The following is a 13,723-nucleotide window of genomic DNA, read 5'->3' as shown; positions in this document are numbered from 1 at the left end:
TGGACTTCTTATAAACTGCCTTTATTATCTTCATACTAGGGTGTTGAATTTTTTCAAAGGCCATTTCTGCTTCTAATAAGATGATCATAATTTTTTTCAATTTGTTTTAAATGGTAGATTGAATTTATCGATTGACTTGTAGTGGTCCTTCCTGCATTTCTGGAATGAAGCCTACTTGATCGGGGAGGAAAATCTTCCTGATGTGGTCTAAGATTTAATTTGAAAATATTTTATTTAGAAATTTTGCAACTATGTTCAAAAAGAAATTGGGTCTGTTATTCTCTTTGTTGGGTCCTTATGTAGTTTGGTAACTATGGCCCCATAAAATTAATTGGGCAATGTTTCTGCTGTTTAAATTTTTTGGAATTATTTGAGAAGTATTGCTGTAAACTCTTCTTTGAAAGTCTGATATAATTCTGCTCTACAACCACCTGGCCTGGGCTTTTTGTGGTTGAGAAAACTTTAAAGGCTGCCTTTGTTTTACCAGTGGTATAGGCACTGTAAATCATTTATCTGATCTTCATTGACTTTGGGAAGAAGTACCTATCAATACAATTATTTCTTTTAGATTTTCCAATTTTGTGAAGTGCAGATTTTAAAAGTAAGTCCTAATTATTCTCTGGATTTTCTTAGTCCGTTATTATGTCCACCCCTTTAATCTATAATTTTGTTAATGTAGATATTCTCTCAGTCTAATTTTTTCTTAAAAATGAACTCTTTGTTTTATTGCTTTGTGCAGCTGATCTTTTTGTTTATTGATTTGAGTCCCAAGTTCGATTATTTCTTGCTGTCTGCTCCTTTCTAGTGTGATTGTTCTAGAGCTCTTTGGTAGATGGTAGAATTATTGGTATGAGATATCCCCAGGGTTTTTTGTTTTTGTTTTTGTTTTTATTTAATGTAAGCACTTAGTGCTATGGACTTGCCTCTTAGAACCACTTTTACTGTGTCCCATAAGTTTAGTTATGTTGTGTATTGATTTTCATACAAATTTATAAAGTCTTCAATTTCTTTCTTAATTTCTGTCTTGACCAATTTGTCATCCTAGTCGCGCATTATTCAGTTTCCATGAGTTTGTCAGCTTTATATTCTTTTTGTTGATATTGATCCAGTTTTAATCTGTAGTAGTCAGATATAGTTAATGGTTTATTTCAATTTTATTGTATCTGTTGGTAAGTTTCTTGTGTCCCAATATATGATTAGTTTTGAAGAAAGTTTCTGAAAAGAAGGTATATCTTTTTGTGTTTGGATTAAATGATATGTAAATATCTATTAGGTCCATTCGGTTTATAGCATCTGTTAGCTCCAGTATGGCTGCCTTGTATTTGTCTGGTTACCCTGTTTTTGTTGAGAATTGAGTAAGTCTCCCACTATCAGTATTACTTTTATACAAGTTTGTTCTTGGTATACAGAATTGTCATATCCTCTTGGTGGATTTTTTTCTTTGATGAGTGTCCTCCCCTAGTTCTTTTGACTAGTTTTGGCCTTAAGTATATTTTGTCAAATATTGAATTTTCTGTACCAGATTGCTTCTTAAGTTCATTTGCTATGGATAACTTATTCCATCCTTTTACCCATATGTGATATCGATCCATGAAGTTAAAGAATATTTCTTGGATGGCATGCAGGTTTACATCAAATAAACACTCAGCAGAATTACATATAAAGTAATACATGACTAAAACCCTTAAGGTAGATTAATTTATTATCAACACAGCGCTGCTTGATTTGTCAATGACAATCTCATTTTTCATTTGTCCATGCCTTCACATTATGAAACAGTCATTTCAGGAGAACATGTAAGTTTGAGATTTCTGACTGGAACATGTGGCACAGTGAACTTCAGAGTTGGAAAGGAGCTAGGCAGACAATGGCATTCTTTTTTATGTCACTAAGTGGACTGCTCGGAGATAGTTTCTACATGCATCTGAAGCTGTTCTGCTATAGTCATCTCCTCAATGCCCCACTTTGTGTGTTCGTTCATGTCTTCTCAGACTAGATGATTTCTGCCTTCCTCCTGACACTCAGAAGAAACCACCTAAGTTTCATTTCATCTGAAGCTTTGCCTCAGGCTCCGTTTTCTGGGGAAAAAATAACTGGGCTAAGTAGCTGGTCCTTGACTTTTTGAAAGATTTGAAATAATACTTTTCTTCTTCTAATGCATGTTACAGAATGCTTTAATGAATAGATCAGAGGGACTTAATTTTCTATTGAGTCAGAAGGAAATAGAATATGTTAAACTACAATTGAAGTTCAATTACTGATCTTCAACAGTGATCACCACCCAGGAAGATGAATTCAAAGGATAATAAGCTGATATCACTCCCAAGTGTTGGAAAAGGCATGTGTGACTATATTGCCTGTGACTCTGAAACATGACCTTTTTATGAATTCTCTCAATATATTTAGTATATTCATGAAGTATATATCATCTTTCGGGTCAAGGAGACATGGTCTCAAATATGGGACTTTCCAGTCTCTCTTAGTCTTAGGGGTTACTAACCTTTTCCAGTTCTTGATTACATCTACATTTTAATGAAGAGGACATCACTTTCTAACTGTATTGTTTTAGAGATTAAATTAGACTCGGTCCAGAAAGACATTTTAACTAATTTCTAGATTTGTGGTAAGAAGGGACCCACTTTGTCTACATGGTGAGTCTGTTGTAAAATCATTTTTTTCCGGAATCTGAGGCCATCCCTCTATACTTGCATGTCTTATAATGCTGGTGGATGCCTAGTAATGACTTTTTTCTGAGATAGTACATCATGACCAAAGCAATTTATGAAAGGAAGAATTTATTTGAGATTTAGCAATCTAGAGAGTCAAAGCCCATGGTAATCCTGTCAGGGAGTATGGCAACAGGCAAGAGGAAATGGCTCTGGAGGAGTAGCTAAGAGAATACATCTTAATCCACAAGTGTAGGGCATAGAGAGAAGACTATAAAAGAGTGCCTTAGACAGTGTTCTATTGTTGTGAAGAGACACCATAACTATGACAGTTCCTATAGAGGATCATAAGGGATTCACCTACAGATTCAGAGGTTTAACACACTTTTATCATTGCAGGAAGCAGGACAGCACACAGGAAGACATAGTCCCGGAGAAGTGACTGAGAATTCTATATCTAAATCTGTAGGGAACAGGAAGAGAGTGATACTGAGCCTGGCTCAAGTGTTTGAAACTCTAAAGCTCCCTTCTCCAACTGCCAGGGACACCCTTCCTTCCACAAGACCATACCTGCTCCAAAAAAAAGGCACAATCTTAATCCTGTGAACCGTCACAACTCTCTAATGACCCTATGAGGGGAATTCCTATACAAACAAATACATGTAACTTCCTGGTCTGCCTAGACTTCTAACCATGTCATAATGCAAGTTGGAATTTTAGCTGGGTGGGGCTTGCTCTGAGCCCACCACTCCCCATATTCCATTCATTCCTGGCTCTTCTTTAAACTTTTATCTCCTTGAACACTGGATTTAACACCTCCAACTTCCTGGTAATGCTTTTCTCCTCAAACTGTATGATTCGTGTTTTTCCTTAGCTTACGTTTTGGTTTTCACTATAGATTTGCAAAAGAGTGACCACTAGTAACCACATGACAGAGTCTGCCTTGAAATCTTCTCTGCCAATGCCATTAAACTCTTCATTTTAGCCTCAGGTATGTTATTTAGATAAGGACAAAAAAAAGCAGCCAAATTCTTTGCTAAAGGATTGTATGCATGGTCTCCAGGCTGCATCCCTATGTTGTTCTCCTCTGAAATCTACTGAGCTAGAGCCCCACATTCTTAGCACCATTGCTTTCTATGCTCCTACTAAGCCAGTCCATGAGCCCTTACTAAGTTGTGCACTCACTTCTCTAATGCAAAAGATCTCAAGTAGTACCACTCCCTAATGACCACACATTCAAATATATGATACTATATTGGCCATTCCTATGAAAACCACCACAGATAGAATGGGGGTTTGAACTTCAAAGCCAGCCTCCACATCTCAGCCAATAATGTTACACCTCCTACAAAAAGTCCACCCTTCCTAATCTTTCTAAAACAATTCCACCAACTGGGAACCAAGTCTTCAAATACATGAGCTTACAAGGTGGGAACATTCTGCTTTGAACCACCACAGGTGAAAAGCCTACTCAAAACCATAGGTTCGTGCAGTAGTCCTTTTGGTACTGTCCACTCTCACTCTGGCAAGCACCCCATGACAATTAACAGCAAAGTCTATCAGTCTTCTACACTGCCCTTTGTGTATCTTCTTTAAAGTCATTCAACAAAGATAATAATGGTCTGGAAAGCCCAGGAAAATAGGATGAGTTCTTGGCCATATGAAGCATACAAAAGAGAAATGCATACCACTGTTAGTCATAATATCTCATCAATTTCTTTGCTCAATACATTTCATTTTAAAACTTTAAAGCTTGCCCCAACAGAAAGGAATCCTAGAGAGTGTTTGTCGAGTACATTTCATTGTCTTAAATCCTTCCTTCCTTCTTCCTTCCTTCCTTCCTTTCTTCCTCTCTCTCTCTCTCCCTTTCTTTCTTTCCTTCCTTCCTTCCTTCCTTCTTTCTTTCTTTCTTTCTTTCTTTCTTTCTTTCTTTCTTTCTTTCTTTCTTTCTTTCTTTCTTTCTTTCTTTCTTTCTTTCTCTCTCTCCCTAAAAGTAAGCAATTAGCAACTAAAGAGTGGCAAATAAACCAGTTGCTATTCCATTGCCTGTGATGATGCTAAAACATACAACATTTTACCTTTGACCATTTCCTAAGAACCTGTTTCTATTCTGGACACCCGTTCCATTTCTGCTATACATAGTTGAGAATTGCATTTATTCTCTGGGGCTTTAGGGGAAATGGGAAATGATCAAATTCAACCTTTCACCTTCTTTATACTGGTTTACATAGGCCTTCTCAAAGCAGATTTTAAAACAGATTTCTCCAATTGTTCTAGTCGATATCACTAGTATTTTTCATAGAGCTCTGGGCATGAAATGTCAGCTGGTAATAAAGTTTTACTTTGCCTGGCTTCATCCTTCTGTACGCATCTCCCTAGAATTAAAAGAAGGAGAACTGGCCAAATGCCATCTCAATTTCATCTCACTTTATTATTTCCCAAAGAGCAAACTAGATAACATTTTAACTCCCAGTAAGGAAACTAATTTATGCAGATCTAAAACTGAATGCAAATGATTCAAGGCCACCAAATGAGAAAAGGCTTTAAAGGCAAATTTGAAATCCATGTTTGAACTTTTTTTTTCTTCTTTCATTTTTCTGTGTCAGATCTGGAATGCTTTCAGCCAGTGAACCCTTTCTCAATTCTTTATGGTCTTTTGTTGTCTTTCACTTGGTTTCCTTCCCTCGGTCAGGTTCAATGTCACTACTAGAGTTATTCTAGAGCACCTAAACTAATATGCTTATGTGTGGTCATTACTACCACCTTTCCATTTTTGATTGACTTCATTTCCTACTACCTTGTTTATAAATTATTTTTCCTTGTGTTTTTGGCATGAATAAAATATTTTCATTGGGGCGACCTTACGTGTCCGAGGCTACTGCTTTAGAAACTTATTTTGGCAGGTAAAAACTTTTGGAAAAAAATTTTTTTGATGTTAAAGCCTGCTTTAAAGTTTTGTAGTATGTATTTGGAACACATTTCATTCTCTGGATAATTAATCCCTACTTCTAAGGTGTGATTTTTCTGAAGTCTTTACCAAATGATCTGGCTGATAACTGATGTTTGCATTCCCTGGCTAGTTATTTGAACACACTCAACTGCTGTGAGCTTTGAACACTGTGTTGTTGATGATGATGATGAGGATGATGTTGTCAAACTACTCTATGGACTTTGATGCTAAGCTCTATGGAGTTTTATCTTGCACACAAACACTCCATAAAACCTTAAATAACAGTCTATTGTCAATTTCTAAGTCTATATTTCTACACAACCCCTCCTTTCCAAACTGCTTTCCACTCATAGCTACTTAAGTCTCCCCAAATTCTGATGTACATCTACCATTTGTTTTTTCCTTTTCTGAGACTACAGAGATACAACATTCTGGAAAGAAATTAGAGTATTTATAAGATTCAAATAGCTTTTCTTTTTGCTTTTATAAATTATAGCACATATTACTGTATTAGCTGGTTTTGTTTAATTATGACCAAAATACCTGAGCATTTTAAAGATATATTTTAGCTTGTAGCTTTAGCCCTATGGTTGGGAAGGTATATTGGGGCAGTTCACAATGGAAGAGCATGCTACAGAGCCTGTTCGTAACACTGTAGACCAGGAAACAGAGATGTGGAAATAAGTAGGCATAACAGACTCAAGAACTCATCGGCAGTGATCTACTTCCACTCTCTAGGATTGGCCTCCACTCTCCTAGGATTGGTTTCCAGAACACCTGAGAATAACTCCACAAACTGGCATCAGAATATTCAAAACATGAGCTTTTAGGGGACATTTCAAATTAACAGCTAGTCACTATTCCCAAGCAAGAAATCAGCTTAAGTCTCCTGGAAGGACATTCTTTGAGGTCTCTAGCTGAAATACTTTCCACAGACACCTTTAGGGCTTAGTTCCTCAATTTACTGAGACCACTAGGGTAAATGAGGTTATCAGAGACACATGATGACCTCTCCACATGTCCCTGATTTTTTGCTCCTTTAATTTTTCTCTTTAGTACATTTTGCTACCTGATAATAAGTTATGCCTCTACACATTTACTTTTTTATTATTATTACTAGAGAATGGCATATGTCAGAGGAAACAAGACTCCTCGTGCACATAAGAAGTCACACAAGAAATATCTTAAAGGAATAAAAATTTTGAATGGACCTGTCATTATTTTTCTGTCAAGATTCTTTGTGGCTTACAGAATAAGACGGGAACGGAATAGGAATTCTTTTAGTACAAATAACTTAAAACTGAAAACTTTGTACCCTCAATTTATTTTCTTATTGAATATTATATATGATATTTTTTATAAATGTAGCAATAAAAGGAAGCCTTTTGGTTTTCTTCCTTTGCTGTTTGTTGGGTTTCTTGCTAAGTTCCCCCGGGAAGACTACTTAGAAAAGCTGTATATATGTGTACCGATGTATTTGTCAGAGTAGGTTAGAGTAATGGAGTATCAACAAGCAACCCTCTGATCACAGTGGTTTAATATATGAGACTGATTTCTTCCCGAGGTTATGCATTTAGCATAGATCAGTAGATGGGGGAGGTACACTTTCCCCCACATTCCACTCTGGGACTTGATCTTATTCTATCTGTCAAGGACTCAGTATGAAGCAGATGGCTTATTTAAATTACTGTAATTCAAGGAATGCTTCCCAAACTGCCTGTTCACTAGGGCATCAGCAGAGGGTAGGGAACCACAAATGATACTGAAACACTGGCTGAGATGTTGTCATCCTTCACCTGCTTCTCCTGGAGGAGGATGTTTTGAGGCTGAAGGTGGGAAAGGATGCTGAGAAATGAAGAATAGACTTTGCAGTACCTCTGACTTAAAATGGTATACGTCCACTGAGCTCACAGTTTATTGGCTAGCGCTTGTCCTGTGGGCTGGGAATACATATTTCTAAGAACTCCTACAGTCTTATCTTATGCAAATGTAATGTATACTGGCATATCTAGTATTCAAGTAGCAGAGTGAACTCCCTTTCAGGACTGCTAGACTTATCACAGAAATGATGCTTTTGTTCAAATATGTTATCAACTTTGTGAACTTTTATCAGTTTTAAAAGTTAGGTGCCTTTAGCTGTCAAGTTATTATAATTTCTAATTTTGATCAGTATAATTTTTAAACTTTTGATTGGTGTCATAACTTATCCTGGCAGATAGGATTTGGGGAAATATTAATAATTAAATGTTCTAAATGAAAGATTTCATGAACCAACTTTCTTTATATGTGATCAAAGTGACAACTTGTTGACAGATGACTGTTACATGCCCTCCAATCTAGTGGAATGATTTTTTTTTTAAGGACAGAGCATATCAAATCATTCAATGTCAAATTATAAGAGCTCACTATTTGATTTTTAATTCATTAGCATATTACCCTGGAAAACTATGAGCCACATATTCTTTTGTTTAAAGAAATGAAGATAATAAAAAATGTTTTAGTCAGAATCAGTTAACTTTCACAAACAACCCTAAAAGTTGTCCTTGTTTTGGCTTTCCTCCATTTGTTACCTTTTCTGTTCACCCACAAAGTGCTAGGGGTTTCTTCTTGTTCTTAGCACAGACTTCACAGGGTGACTGATAGGCTCAGCTTGTCATCACTCAGAATCAGAGACTCATGTCACACATTTATGTAATAGGCTGTTGGAAAGCAGGAACATTGAATATGGGATTGCACACCAACTTTTATTGTTTCCACTTAAGAACAGTGTGCCTTACTTGTACTCAAATTCATCTTGCAACTTTCCAAGTATTGATATGTTTGACATCCTTGGAGTTTTTGAAACATATCCCATGATATTTATACGGGCTTTCATTTTCCTGTGCACTATTGATGGAATCCATCCTTCACTCTACTACCTTCCATTTCTAGTTCCTTACCCTTCCAGAGAGATCAGAGGAAAGAACTCAAGATGTCTACATTATAATCACATGGTTGGTTCTTCCCGTGTCCAGGGTCCACTCTCAAGCTATTTAGATTCTTACTTTCCATACTGGGCAGTCATTAGCATAGATTACATATCAGAGAGTTGGTTTTGAATGACTAAAAGACAACGATTACCATTTAGGAGATCTCAAGGATGTTAGGAGTTCAGTGTCATAAACCAGCAACCACCACAAAACCACATTTCATCATTGCATCGTACAAACTATTTTCATTTCTCTCCTCTTCTCCTTATGGCAAGATGGTACTTGTTTCATTTTTCAAATGATGGCATCCACTTTCGTGACTAACTGTTGACACCTTATCAAAAGTGTCTTTCAGACTAGTGAAGCAATATTGATACCTTCATTTATTCTTTTCTCTTTTATTGATGCCTCTTTTTTTCTCAATATAGATTCATAGTCATAGCCTCTCTGAATTTTTCTCTAACTGAGGTGTTTGCTTTAGCATTGTGTGAAGGCAGGCTTGTTGGCATTGAATTTCCTCGGTGTTGTTTGAGAATGAATTTCCCCATCACTTTTGCAGTATAATTTGGCTGTATTAAGTCCAGGATAATAACTTTTATTTCAGCAGTAAATGTTTTATTTAATCATTCTTCAGTCTGCCGATGCTTATACTAGCTTGTCGGTTGTAATTCTTAACCCTCCTCCTTTGTAGGTAGGATCTTTTCCCTCTCCTGATGCTGTAAGATTTTTCTCTTAAGTTTTTGACTTCTGCAGACTGAATATATGTCTAGCTTGATTATATGTACCTATTCCCTCCTGTTAAAGACACATAAACACACACACACGCACACACATGCACGCATGCACACACACACGCACACCGTAAGGATACCAAAGATGGGAAAACAATCATCATTAAAGTAAGAATTAACTATAACACAAATGTTGTCAGTATCACACAAAGAAGAAATTAAATAAGTGTTAATAAGATGTTGAATATTCTAATGGAGAAAGAAAACTAACAAACAAATATAGTTGTCTCAGCTGGAAATTCCAAGAGAGGATACTGCAAATGGTTAAGAGGAAAGCATTGCAGAGAGTGAAGGATATTTGGACTCATCATATTATCTGATGTAGTGAAGGGAAGAATTAGAGAGTGAGAAAAATAACAGCATGGTAAAAACTCTGAAAATTTAAAACTTATGGGACAACTTTAGGTATGATATAAATGCACCAATAAGAATGAGGAAGGAGAGAAATAATGGAACATAAGACCTAATCTGTAATAGTATAATTTTGTAAAATATTTGACAATTCATGGCAAACACTGTACCAGTGATACAAGAAACATAGAGAACACCAAGCAAGTGTGCATTATGTGTGTGTGTGTGTGTGTGTGTGTGTGTGTGTGTGTGTGTGTGAGTATATGTGTGTATGTGTAGGTGAGTGTAGAGACAAATGTGTGTGGCACTGGATAATAGGAAATGAGATCAAATACATGCCCTTTGTGAGAGTCTTAATTTTTATGTGGATATTGTTTGAACATTTGCATTGCCTTGATGCTTACCGAACTCATGATTTCTAGTACCATTTTGCCTTCTATGTTAACTCTAAACTTCCTAACCTTTTCTGAGAGACTTCTGTGACTTTAAGATATATGTTTTATTAATTTTTTAAGAATTTCAGGCAATGCATTTTGATCATATTAACCACTTGTTCCTCGATTTCTCTCAGAACCTTTGGTCTACTCTTATACAACTTTGGTTGTGAAGATTTGTTCTAAGCATGAAGTCTAATTTGTATTGGATAACTATTTTGAGGAGTGGGTTCTGTCCTGAACTGCTGTGAACTTACAAGGGGTCAAACCATTAAAAAAGATTGACTCTTCCTCTCCCAGCAGCTATGTAATGTCAATAATTTCCCAATAACACTAATAACTATTTGTCTACTGCATGATCCATTCTGGATTTTTTCTGGCTTGAGCTTGTGCATGTCTTACCCATGCTATCACACTGTTATAGAGTTCATCCATGCAACTGCCCTGATAAGTCTAGACAACATTGTTTCCTTGTAGTCGTGCAACATCTCTCAATCTTAAAAAAACTTTCCTGTTCTCTCCTCTTAGAAGATCTCTGAACCTTGAAAGGGGCAGGAGTTGCAGTGTAGATGTCCCACGTGGGACTGAGCATTCCACAGGCTCTCCCATTGAACGGTTGTAGATCTCAGTGTTAAGTATTTCGACAGAAAAAAAAGAAGATTCTTTGGTGGCAGTTATGAGATGCAGTCATCTACAACAGTAAGACATAAAGACTGGTAGTTGGTTAACGGACTGATTGTGTTCAGCTCCTAGGACTGATGACATGTGTAACCATGGGTTCTAGTCCCTAATATCAATAGCGGGTCTGTGTTTTGTCTTACGGGGTGGACCTTACCTCTAATCAGAAGGTAACTGATTTCTCCAATGGCATTCATGCAACTTTTACACCAGTGGGCCTTGTCAGGCCAGATGTAATTTAGCTTGCAGAATTTACAGATGAGTGAGACAGGTAATTACATTTATCCTGCAGTAGTATGTATAAGACTATACAGGTATCATCAGAGATGAAGCTTTCTAGTGATTACCAGCTTAAGTTTTTTATATTCTGTGACTCATAGTATCTTTGAAAGTACTAAACCACTACCCGAAGATTACACATGGACAGACCCAAGGTTCCAGCTGCATATGGATGTAGAGGATGACTTGTTGGGAACCAATGGGAGGAGAAGCCCTGGATCCTGCCAAGGCTGGAGAAACCCCTGCCCAGTGTAAGGGAATGTCAGGGCAGGGGGTAGATGGGGAGGGGAACTCCCTTATAGAAGAAGGGGGAAGGAGAAGGGATAGGGAGCTTATGGATGGGAAACCGGGAAAGGTTATAACATTTGAAATGTAAATAAAAATATCCAATCAAAAATTTAAGAAAGGAAAGTAATGTTTTATCATCAAGCTCTGAGAGAGGGATGTTAACCCAGAGTATTGCCAGTTGTCTATAATGTTTGGGTGTCAGTAGAGCCTCATTGGCCGATAACTCAAAAGGAAAGAACCTATTCCTGACACTGCAACTTTTATTTGCTAGCATGTGTTGTCTAGTTAGGGCATTTCCTGCCCTCTCTCCGCCATAGGTCTTTGTATATATTTTACAATGTCTCTATGATGGTAATTTTATATATGAATTATTTAAAAGACCTTTAAATATTATTTACGTCTTCCTGAATTTGCTACTCCCATCTCATATCCTGTTTGGCCATTCCTGCTCCAAGTGTCTTACAATTTGGGCTAAAATCCGCAACACTAAAGCATTGATGACATGACAATCAGTTATCATGTAAGGAAACGAGGCTATGTAACAGTGAGTCTCAGTCCGTGGGTCATGATCCCCTTTGGGGTTCAATGACCCTTTCACAGTAGTCTCCTCAGACCATCAGAGAACTTTTCACTGTGATTCATAAAAGTAGCAAAATTAGAGTTATGAAGTAGCAGTAAAATAATTTTATGGTGGGTGTCATGACAACATGAGGAACAAATTAGGATCACAACATTAAGAGTGTTGAGAACCAATAATCTCTTAAATAAACCTCATTGGTTCTTTGCCATGTGTCTGGGACTAAGTCTATCTCACATTGGTATGATTTAGAAATGAGATATTCTTCACTCATTGAAGACTTGGTGCCTAGTCCAATCAGTGAGAGGTAATCAGTAATTTGGCTATTCAGTGGATAATTGTAAATATAGTAATAATTTGATGGCATTATTGAAGGGTGATGGAAACTTCTGGGTGTGGAACCTAGTTGGGGACTTTTCTCCCCATATTTTCTTTATTCTAACACATCCACAGAAAAGAATAATAGCATGTAACATAAACAGTCAGATACTTCTAAAAATGAATTTGGGTATACTAATAATTTACTTTTGCTCTGTTTGTCCCATTATTCAAGGTGAACAAAACAGATATCACAGCAGTTTGCTTTTTAATTAGTTAAAAGAATGGCAATTTTCCAACAAAGATCAGCATTGATATATCCAGCCTTAAATATATTTTTCTTTTCTTTTATTAGATATTTTCTTTATTTACATTTCAAATGTTATTTCCTTTCCTGGTATTCCCCCCAAAAGCTCCATATCCTATACTCCCTCCCCCTGCTTCTGTGAGGGTACTCCCAGACCCACCCACCCATTCACCCCTGCCTCCCCGCCATGGCATTCCCCTACACTGGGGCATCTAGCCTTCACAGAACCAAGGGCATCTCCTCTCATACACGCCCGAAAAGGTCATCCTCTGATACATATGCTGCTGGTGCCATGGGTCACTCCATGTGTACTCTTTGTCCACCTGCGGGGACAGGGGGGAGGGGTGTAGGTATGTGGATGCAGGTTGTTGGTTGGTTGATGTTGTTTTTCCTATGGGGTTACAAACCCATTCAGCTCCTTCACTCCTTTCTCTAATTCCTCCCGTTTACTGAGGCGCAAGAAGTAGAAAGACCAAACTGTGAATGCTTCAGTCATTAGACAGGGGAACAAAATACTCACAGGAAAAAATATGGAGGCAAAGTATGGAAATAGACTGAAGGAAAGGCCATCCTGAGACCACCCCAGCTGGGGATCCATCCCATATACAGACACCAAACCCAGACACTATTGCAGATGCCAAATAGTGCATGCTGACGGGAGCCTGATATAGCTGTCTCCTGAGAGGCTCTGCCAGAGCTTGACAAATACAGGGCGAATGCTCTCGGTCAACTATTTTGCTTTATTTTTTTTTTAATTTTCATTTATTGGATACTTTTTATTTACGTTTCAAATGTTATTTCCTTTTCCAGTTTCCAGTCCATAAGCTCCCTATCTCATCCCCCTCCCCTTCTTCCATCAGAGTGTTCCCCCTCCCATCCACCCCGCCTTCCCGCCTCCCAGCCCTGACATTCCCCTACACTGGGGGTTCCAGCCCTGTCAGGACCAAAGGTTTCTCCAATTGATGCACAACAAGGCCATCTTCTTCTATGTATGCAGCTGGAGCCATGGGTCTGTCCATGTGTACTCTTTGGGTAGTGGTTTAGTCCCTGGGAACTCTGGTTGATTGGTATTGTGTTCTTACGGCGTTGCACGTTGCAAGCCCTTTCAGCTCCCT

The 13,723-nt window shown here is 37.7% G+C and overlaps 1 long non-coding RNA gene across 1 annotated transcript; it reads left to right on the top strand.

The window, feature by feature from the left end:
- Positions 1-3,409: 3,409 nt before the first annotated feature.
- LOC102548158 (uncharacterized) lies at positions 3,410-6,833 on the top strand. The gene is made up of 3 exons (XR_015643524.1): positions 3,410-3,495; positions 3,565-3,657; positions 6,737-6,833. It is a non-coding gene; the product is annotated as an uncharacterized LOC102548158 (long non-coding RNA).
- The last annotated feature ends 6,890 nt before the right edge of the window (positions 6,834-13,723 follow it).

The sequence above is a fragment of the Rattus norvegicus genome, chromosome 19 (assembly GCF_021556685.1).
Source record: "Rattus norvegicus strain SHRSP/BbbUtx chromosome 19, alternate assembly SHRSP_T2T, whole genome shotgun sequence".
NCBI classification, from domain to species: Eukaryota; Metazoa; Chordata; class Mammalia; order Rodentia; family Muridae; genus Rattus; species Rattus norvegicus.
This window is presented reverse-complemented; position numbering and strand designations above follow the sequence as displayed.